The 10,426-nt window shown below is 37.6% G+C and overlaps 1 protein-coding gene across 1 annotated transcript in view; it reads left to right on the top strand.

The window, feature by feature from the left end:
• LOC125931331 (fibronectin type III domain containing protein 3C1-like) overlaps window positions 1-10,426 on the top strand; it is a 38,842-nt gene that overhangs the window by 13,901 nt on the left and 14,515 nt on the right. The gene's annotated exons all lie outside the window — the stretch shown is intronic.

The raw sequence follows: 10,426 nt of genomic DNA, 5'->3' as shown, positions 1-10,426 counted from the left end.
GCTGGCTTCATAGAATGAGTCTGGAAGTTTTCCTTCCCTTTCTATTTTTTGGAACAGCTTGGGAAGGATAGGTATTATCTCTGCTTTAAATGTCTGGTAGAATTCCCCTGGGAAGCCATCTGGTCCTGGACTCATTTGTTGGGAGATTTTTGATGACTGATTCAATTTCTTCGCTGGTTATGGGTCTGTTCAAGTTTTCTATTTCTTCCTGTTTAAGTTTTGGAAGTGTGTGGGTGCTGAGGAATTTGTCCATTACTTCCAGGTTGTCCAGTTTGTTGGCATATAATTTTCTATAGTATTCCCTGATAATTGCTTGTATTTCTGAGGGATTGGTTGTAATAATTCCATTTTCATTCATGATTTTATCTATTTCGGTTATCTCCCTTTTCTTTTTGAGTAGCCTGGCTAGAGGTTTATCCATTTGGTTTATTTTTTCAAAAAACCAACTCTTGCTTTCATTGATCTGCTCTACAGTTTTTTTAGATTCCATATTGTTTATTTCTGCTCTGATCTTTATTATTTCTCTTCTTCTGCTGGGTTTGGGGTGTCTTTGCTGTTCCACTTCTCTTTCCTCTAGGTGTGCTGTTAGATTTTGTATTTGGGATTTTTCTTGTTTCTTGAGATAGGCCTGGATTGCAATGTATTTTCCTCTCAGGCCTGCCTTCGCTGCATCCCAAAGTGTTTGGATTGTTGTCTTTTCATTTTCATTTGTGTCCATATATTTTTAAATTTCTTCTCTAGTTGCCTGGTTGACCCATGCATTCTTTAGTAGGGTGTTCTTTAACCTCCATGCTTTTGGAGGTTTTCCAGACTTTTTCCTGTGGTTGATTTTCAAGCCTCATAGCATTGTGGTCTGAAAGTGTGCATGGTATGATCTCAATTCTTTTATACTTATGAAGGGCTGTTTTGTGACCCACTATGTGATCTATCTTGGAGAATGTTCCACATGCACTCGAGAAGAAAGTATATTCTGTTGCCTTGAGATGCAGAATTCTAAATATATCTGTCAAGTCCATGTGATCCAATGTATCATTCAGGGCCCTTGTTTCTTTATTGATCCTGTGTCTAGATGATCTATCCATCGTTGTAAGTGGGGTATTAAAGTCCCCTGCAGTTACCACATTCTTGTCAATAAGGTTGCTTATGTTTGCGATTGTTTTATATATTTGAGGGCTCCAGTATTTGGCACATAGACACGTATAATTGTTAGCTCTTCCTGATGGATAGTGCCTGTAATTATTATATAATGCCCTTCTTCACCTCTTGTTACAGCCTTTAATTTAGTTTGTCTGATATAAGTATGGCTACTCCAGCTTTCCTTTGACTTCCAGTAGCATGATAGACAGTTCTCCATCCCCTCACTTTCAATCTGAAGGTGTCCTGAGGTCTAAAATGAGTCTCTTGTAGACAGCAAATAGATGGGTCTTTGTTTTTATCCATTCTGATACCCTATGTCTCTTGGTTGGAGCATTTAGTCCATTTACATTCAGTGTTATTTTTGAAAGATATGGGTTTAGAGTCCTTGTGATGTCTGTAGGTTTCATGCTTGTAGTGATGTCTCTGGTACTTTGTGGTCCTTGCAACATTTCACTCACAGAATCCCCCTTAGGATCTCTTGTAGGGCTGGTTTAGTGGTGATGAATTCCTTCAGTTTCTGTTTGTCTGGGAAAACCTTTATCTCTCCTTCTATTCTGAATGACAGACTTGCTGGATAAAGGATTCTTGGCTGCATATTTTATCTGTTCATCACATTGAGGATTTCCTGCCATTCCTCTCTGGCCTGCCAAGTTTCAGTAGACAGGTCTGCTACTACCCTTATGTGTCTACCTTTGTAAGTTAGGGCCTGTTTATTCCCTAGCTGCTTTCAGAATTCTCTCTTTGCCCTTGTATCTTGCCAGTTTCACTATGATATGTCGTGCAGAACATCGATTCAAGTTACGTCTGAAGGGAGTTCTGTGTGCCTCTTGGATTTCAATGCCTGTTTCCTTCCCCAGATCAGGGAAGTTCTCAGCTATGATTTGTTCAAGTACACCTTCAGCCCCTTTCTCTCTCTTCTTCTTCTTCTGGAATTCCTACGATATGGATATCGTTCCGTTTGATTGTATCACTTAGTGCTCTAATTCTCCCCTCATACTCTTGGATTTTTTTTATCTCTCTTTTTCTCAGGTTCCTCTTTTTCCATAATTTGATCCTCTAATTTACCTATTCTCTCCTCTGCCTCTTCAATCCGTGCTACGGCCGCCTCCATTTTATTTTGCACCTCATTTATAGAATTTTTTAGTTTCTCATGACTGTTTCTTAGTCCCTTGATCTTTGTAGTAGATTCTCTGCTGTCCTCTATGCTTTTTTCTAGCCCAGCAATTAATTTTATGGCTATTGTTCTAAATTCTTGTTCCATTTTATTGTTTAAATCTGTTTCGATCAATTCGTTAGCTGTCGCTACTTCCTGGAGTGTCTTTTGAGGAGAATTCTTCCGTTTTGTCATTTTGGCTAGTCCCTGTGGTAGCTCCAAACTGCAGGGCACTTCCCTTGTGCTGTCCGGAGAAACGTGTTGGTGGGCAGGGCTGCAGTCAGACCCGATGTCTGTCCCCAGCCCACTGCTGGGTCCACAGTCAGACTGGTGTGTACCTTATCTTCCCCTCTCCCAGGGTCAGGACTCACTGTGGAGTGGTGTGGCCCCTGTCTGGGCTACTTGCACACTGCCAGGCTTGTGGTGCTGCTTTGATGAGATCTGCCGCCCAGGGCGTATTAGCCGGGGATGATCTGCAAGGTGCACAGGGGCGGGAGGGGCAGGCTTAGCTAGCTTTGCCATTGGTGGTCCCCTGTGGAGGGGCCCTGCAGCACCAGGAGTAGGCAGGGCTGTTGGAGGGGTGGATCCACAGAAGCACAGCATTGGGCATGTGCATGGTGCAAGCAAGTTCAGTGACAGGAACTAGTTCCCTTTGGAATTTCGGCTGGGGAATGGGAGAGGGAAATGGCGCCTGCCAACGCCTTTGTTCCCCCGCCAAGCTGAACTCTGTCTTCCTGGGCTCAACAACTCTCCCTCCCAGCATCCTCTCACCCTCACTGCTCTCTGAGAACAGAGTTGTCGACTTTTAACATTCCAGATGTTAAGTCCTGCTGGCTGTCAGAACTCACACAAGTCCGGCCCCTCTGCTTTTGGAAGCCAGACTTCGGGGGCCCTGCCTTGCCCGGCACACTGCCCCTCCACTGCCCTGGCTCCCTCCCGCCAGTCCGTGTAGCACGCACTGCCTCTCTACCCTTCCTACCCTCTTCCGTGGGCCTCTTGTTTATGCTTGGCTCCAGAGAGTACATTCTGCTAGTCTGCCGGTGGTTTCCTGGGTTATTTAGGTCGATGTGGGTGGAATCTCAGCAGTCAGCAGGACGAGGTGAGCCCAGTGTCCTCCTACGCTGCCATCTTCCATACTTCCTCTCTCTGTGTCCTCTATTCTGTTTCATTGACTTACGTATCTTTCCCTCCACTAATACTACACTGTCTTGATTACTGTAGTTAAATAGTAAGCTTTAACATTAAGTAGAGTGGTTTTGTCCACCTTCTTTTTCTCTTTCAAGATTGATTTTTCTAGGTCTGGTGACTTTCCAAATGAAAGTTAGAATGAGATTGCATATATCTATAAATAAACTTGCTGAGATTTCCATAGAAATTACATTAAACTTATAAATCTTCTTGGGGAAAACTGACATCTCTACTATATTTAGTCTTCCCATCTATGAACATGGTATGTCTCTTTAGTTATTTAGGTCTTTCTTGATTAATTAGCATTATGCAATTTTCAGCATACATGTACAGTATATGTTTTGTTGGATTTATACCTAAATATTTTCTTAGAAGTGATGGTAAGTGGTACTGTGTTTTTAAATACATACTTTATTTATGTATTTATATATGTATATATGATGTATGTATGTATTTATTTATTCTTATTTCAAATTCCAGTACAGTTAACATACAGTGTTATAATAGTTTCAAGTGCACAATATAGTGATTCAACAATTCCATACATCACCTGGTGCTCGTCACAAAAAGTGCACTCCTCAGTCCTCATCACCTATTTAACCCATAAACCCATCCCCTCCCCTCTGGTAAGCATAAGTTTTGTTTTCCATAGTTAAGAGTCTGCTTCTTTGTTTTTCTCTCTTTTTTTTCCTTTGCTCATTTATTTTATTTCTTAAATGCTACATATGAAGGAAAACATATGGTATTTTTTTAACTAACTTGTTTCACTTAGCATTATACTCTCTAGCAATTTGCAATGACATGGATGGAGCTAAAGAGTATAATGGTATTGTGTTTTAAATGTCTGTTTATACATGTTTGTTGTTAGTAAATAGAAATGTGGGTTATTTTGGGGTGTCGATCTTGTGTCCTGCAACCTTGCTGACCTCACATATTAGTTCTAGGAGATTTTTGTACATTCCGGGTGGTGGTCTATGTAGATAATCATATTATCTGTAAAATAAGTAGTTTTATTTCTTCCTTTCTAACATGGATGCCTTTTATTTCCTTTACTCACCTTATTGCAATGGCTGAATTAAGATTAAGACTGATTAGAGCTGACATCTTTGCTTTGTTTTTGGAGGAAATCACTGGTACATATGATGTTAGCTGTAGGTTTTTTTGTAGATGCTCTGTATAAGTTGAGGAAGTCCCCATCTATTCCTAACTTTATGAGATTTTTTCATCACTAATGGGTGTTGGATTTTGTTAAATGTGTTTTCTGTGTCAATTAATATGATCATATGATTTTTCATCTCCACCCTGTTTGTATAAAAAGTTACATTGGTTTTTCAATTTCAAACTAGGGTTGCATACCTGAAATAAATCCCACTTGGTCTTGGTGTATAATTCTTTTTGTACAGTGCTGGATTTGATATGCCATTATTTTGTTGAGGGTTTTTTGCATCTAAATGAGTTATTGGTTTTTGGGTTTTTTTCTACACTCTTTGATTTTGGTTTTAGGGTGATACTTTCCTCATAAAAGGAATTGGTAACTCTCTCATCTTTTATTTTCTGGAAAATATTATTTTAAATTGGTGTTACTTTTTCTTTAAAGACTTTGTGGAATTCTCCAGTGAAACTATCTCGACCTGCAGATTTCTCTTTCAGGGGCTTTTTAGTTATGAATTCAACTTCTTTAATGGTATAGGGATATTCAGATGTCCATTTCATTTTGGCTGAGTTTCCTATATCAGTTCTAGCAATATTTTTGTGGAGTCTTTTGAGTTTTCTATATATAGTATCATGTCATCTGCAAATACTGAAAGTTTGACTTCTTCCTTGCCAATTTAGATGCTTTTTATTTCTTTGTGTTGTCTGATCGCTGAGGCTAGGACTTCCAGTACTATGTTAGATAAAAGTGGTGAGAGTGGACACCCTGTTTTGTTCCTGACCATGGAAGAAAAGCTCTCAGTTGTTCCCCATTGAAGATGATACTAGCTATGAGTTTTTTAATATATGGCCTTTATTTTGTTGAGGTATGTTCCATCTATCCCTACTTGTTGAAGTTTTTTTTTCCTTTTTTTTTTTTTTTAAGCAAGAATGGATACGAGGCACCTGAGTGACTTAGTCGGTTAAGTGTTTGACTTTGGCTCAGGTAATGATCTCATGGTTCATGAGTTCAAGCCCTGCATCGGGCTCTGTGCTGACAGCTCAGAGCCCGGAACCTGCTTCAGACTCTGTATCCCCTTCTCTTTCTGCCCCTCCCCTGTTTGCACTCTCTCTCTCTCTCAAAATAAATAAACTTAAAAAAACTAAAAAAAAAAAAAAAAAAAAGAAGAATTGATGCTGTACTTTGTCAAATGCTTTTCCTGAATCAATTGTTCATATGGTTCTTATCCCGTTTTTTTATTAATGTGGTGTATCACGTTAAGTGATTTGTGAATATTGAACCACCCTTCAAAGTCAGCAATAAATCACACTTGATCATGGTGAATGATCTTTTAATGTACTGTTGGGTTCAATATGCTAGTATTTTGTTAAGAATTTGTACATCCATGTTCATAAGGGATATTGGCTTGTAGTTTGCTTTTTTAGTGGAATCCCTGTAGGGTTTTGGCATCAGGATAATGCTGGCCTCATAGTATGAGTTTGGAGGTTTTCCTTCAATTTCTATTATTTTTAGAATAGTTTGCAAATAATAGATATGAACTGTTCTTTAAATGTCTGGTAGAATTCCCCTGTGAAGACACCTGGTCTTGGAGTTTTGTTTGTTGGGAGTTTTTTGATTACTGATTCACTTTCATTGCTGGGTATTGATATGTTCAAGTTTTTTATTTATTTCTGTTTCAGTTTTTGTAGCTTATGTGTTTCTAGGAATTTATCCATTTTGTGCAGGTTGTCCAATTTGTTGGCATAGAATTTTTCATTATATTCTCTTATAATTGTTTGTAGTTCTGTGGTGTTGGTTATTTTTCCTTTCTCATTGGTGATTTTATTGATTATGGTCTTTTTTTCTTTTTTTTTAAACTTTTTTTTAATGTTTATTTATTTTTGAGACAGAGAGAGACAGAGCATGAACGGGGGAGGGTGAGAGACAGAGGGAGACACAGAATCTGAAGCAGGCTCCAGGCTCTGAGCTGTCAGCACAGAGCCCGATGCGGGGCTCGAACTCACGGACCGTGAGATCATGACCTGAGCCGAAGTCGGACGCTTAACCGACTGAGCCACCCAGGCGCCCCATGGTCTTTTTTCTTTTTGATACGGTTGGCTAGGGCTTAATCAATTTTATTAAATTTTTCAAAGAACCAGCTCCTGGTTTCATTGATCTGTTCTGTTTTTTTTTTTTATTTGTTTCTATAACATTTATTTTTACTCTAATATTTGTTATTTCACTTATTCATCTGGCTTTAGGCTTTGTTTATGTTATTTTTCTAGCACCTTTGGGTGTAAGGTTAGGTTGTTTATTTGAGATGTTTCTTGGTTCTTGAGGTTGGCCTGTATTGCTATATATCCCTCTTGTGACTACTTTTGCCGCATCCCAACGGTTTTGGATCATTGTGTTTTCGTTTTAATTTGTTCCCATGTATTTTTAAAATTTCTTCTTTGATTTACTGGTTGACTCCTTCATTCTTTAGTAGCATGTTCTTTAACCTCCATGTATTTGTGGTCTTTCCAAATTTTTTCTTGTTGTTGACTTCAAGTTTCATAGTGTTGTGGTTGGAAATATGCATGGTATGATCTCAAATGTTTTGTAATGGTTGAAGCCTTATTTGTGACCTAGTATGTATTCTATTCTGGAAAATATTCCATGTGCACTTGAGAACAATGTGTATTCTGCTGCTTTAGGATGTAATGTTCTGAATATATCTGTTAAGTCAATCTGGTCCACTGTGTCATTCAAAGCCATTGTTTCCTTGTTGATTTTCTGTTTAGATAATCTGTCCAATGATGTAAGTAGGGTGTTAATGTCCCCTACTATTATTGTATGTTACCAATGAGTTCCTGAGTTCCTTCATGTTTGTTATTAGCTATTTTATATATTTGGGTGCTCCCAAGCTGTTGGCATAAATATTTACAAATGTTAGATCTTCTTATTGGATAACCCCCTTTATTATGATATAGTGCCCTTCCTTATCTCTTGTTACTATCTTTGGTTTAAAGTATAGTTTGTCTGATATAAGTATTACTGCTCTAGCTTTCTTTTGATGTCCATTTGCATGATAAATGTTTCTCCACCCCTCACTTTCAATCTGCAGGTGTCTGTAGGTCTAAACTGAGTCACTTGTAGGCAGCATATAGATGGGTCTTGTTTTTTATCCATTATGACACCCTATATCTTTTGAGTAGAGTGTTCAGTCCATTTACATTTAGCATAATTATTGATAGATACGTATTTAGTGCCATTTTATTACTGGTTTTATCGTTTCTAGAGATTTTCTCTGTTCTTTTCTAGTGTTTGTCACTTTTTGTCTTTCCTTCCCACTCAGAAATCAAGAAAAATCTCAAACAACCTAAACTTACTGTTAAAGGAGCTAGAAAAGAAGAACAAACAAAACTCAAAACAGCAGAAGGAAGGAAATAATAAAGATCAGTGTAGAAATAAATGATATATAAAGTAAAAAAATAGAACAGATCAATAAAATCAGGAGCTGGTTCTTTGAAATGATCAACAAAATCAGTAAATTTCTAGTCAGACTTATTGAGAGAGAGAGAGAGAGAGAGAGAGAGAGAAGAGAGAGAGAGAACTTAAAATCACAAATGAAAGAGGAGAAATAACCAACACCACAGAAATAACAGGCAATTGTCAATGAATATTATGAAAAGCTATATGTTAACAACTTGGTCAACCTAGAAGAAATGGATAAGTTCCTAGAAATATATAACCTACAAAAACTGAAGCAGGAAGAAATAGAAAATTTGCACAGAACAATTAACAGCAATAATCAAAAAAACCCCAACAAAGAAAAGTCCAAGACGAGATGGCTTCATAAATGAATTATAGCAAACATTTAGGGAAAAGTTAATACCTATTCTTCTCAAACTATTCCAAAGAGTAGAAGTAGAAGAGTAGAAGAAGAAGTAGAAGAAGAAGCTTCCAAATTCATTCTATGAGGCCACTATCACCTGCCAAAACCAGATAAAGACAGCACAGAATGAGCTACGGGCCAGTATCTCTGATGTACATAGATGCAAAGATTCTCAACAAAATACTAGCAAACTGAATCTAACAATACATTTAAAAATCATTCACCACAATCAAGTGGGATTTATTCTCGGGATGCAAGGGTGGTTCGGTATTCGCAAATTAATCAATGTAATACATCACATCAATAAGAGAAAATATTAAAAACACATGATCATTTTAATGGAGGAAGAAAAAGCATTTCACAAAGTACATCATTCATTAATGATAAAAACCCTCAAGCAAGTAGGTTTAGAGGAAATATACCTCAACATAATAAAGGTCATATATGAAAAACACACAGCTAGCATCATACTCACTGGGGAAAAATTCAGAGCTTTTCCCCTAAGATCAGGAAAAAGACAAGGATGTCCACTCTCAGCACTTTAATTCAACATACTACTGGAAGTCCTAGGCACAGCAATCAGACAATAACAACAAAAATAAATGGCATACAGATTGGTAAGGAAGAAGTAAAAATTTCACCATTTGCACATGACATCATACTATATATTGAAAACCCAAAAGACTCCCATTTGTAGGATACAAAATGAATGTACAGAAATCTGCTGTATTCTATACACCAGTAATAAAGCAGTAGAAAAAGATGGAGCAAACAATCCAATTTACAATTACAACAAAAAAATAAGATACCTAGAAATGAACCTAATGAAAGGTATGAGGGAGCTGAACTCTGAAGACTATAAAAAATTGTTGAAAGAATTTGAGGATGTCACAAAGGAATGGAAAGACATTCTATGCTCATGGACTGGAAGAACAAATATTATTATAATGTCTATGCTACCCAAAGCAATCTACAGATTTAATGCAATCCCTTTCAAACTACCAAGGGCATTTTTCACATAACTAGAATAAACTATCCTAAAATTTTTATGGTATCACAAAAGATCCCGAATAGCCAAAGCAATTTTGGAGAGACAAAAAAAAGCATAGCTGGAGGCATCACAACTCCGGGCTTCAAGTTATATTACAAAGGTATAGTAATCAAAACAGTATGGTACTGGCACAAAAATAGACTCACAGACCAATGCAACAGAAAGGAAAACTCAGAAATGAAACCACAATTGTATGATCCATCTTTAACAAAGCAGGAAAGAATATTCAATGGGAAAAAAGACAATCTCTTCAACAAATGGTGTTGGGAACACTGAACAGCTACATACAAAACAGTGAAACTGGACCACTTTCTAACACCATACACAAAAATAAACTAAAAACGGATTAAAGACCTAGATATGAGACCTGAAACCGTAAAAATCCTAGAAGGAGGCATAGGCATAAATGTCTTTAATATTGGCCATCAAATAATTTTTCTGGATATATCTCCTGAGGCAAGGGAAATAAATACAAAAATAAATTCGTGGAACTACAGCAAACTAACACCCTTCTGTATATGAAAGATACAATCCATAAAACTAAAAGTCAACCTACTGAATAGGAGAAGATATTTTCAAATGATATATCTGGAAAAGGGTTAGTATCCAAAATATATAAAGAACTGGTACAGCTCCATGCCCCAAAATCAAATAATCAAATTAAGAGTGGAAGTGGAGGGGCACCTGGGTGCCTCAGTTGGCTAAGTGTCCAACTCTTGATTTCAACTCAGGTCATGATCTCATGGTTTGTGAGATTGAGCCCTGCATTGGGCTCCCTGCAGTGTGGAGTCTTCTTGGGTTTCTCTCTCTCCCTCCCTCTTTGCTCTTTCCCTGCTTGCACACACACTCTCTCAAAATAAACATGTAAAAAATGGAAACAAGATATGA

This window comes from Panthera uncia, chromosome X (genome assembly GCF_023721935.1).
Source record: "Panthera uncia isolate 11264 chromosome X, Puncia_PCG_1.0, whole genome shotgun sequence".
NCBI lineage: Eukaryota > Metazoa > Chordata > Mammalia > Carnivora > Felidae > Panthera > Panthera uncia.
Note: the sequence above shows the minus strand (reverse complement) of the source record. Positions and strands in the feature narration are given on the sequence as shown.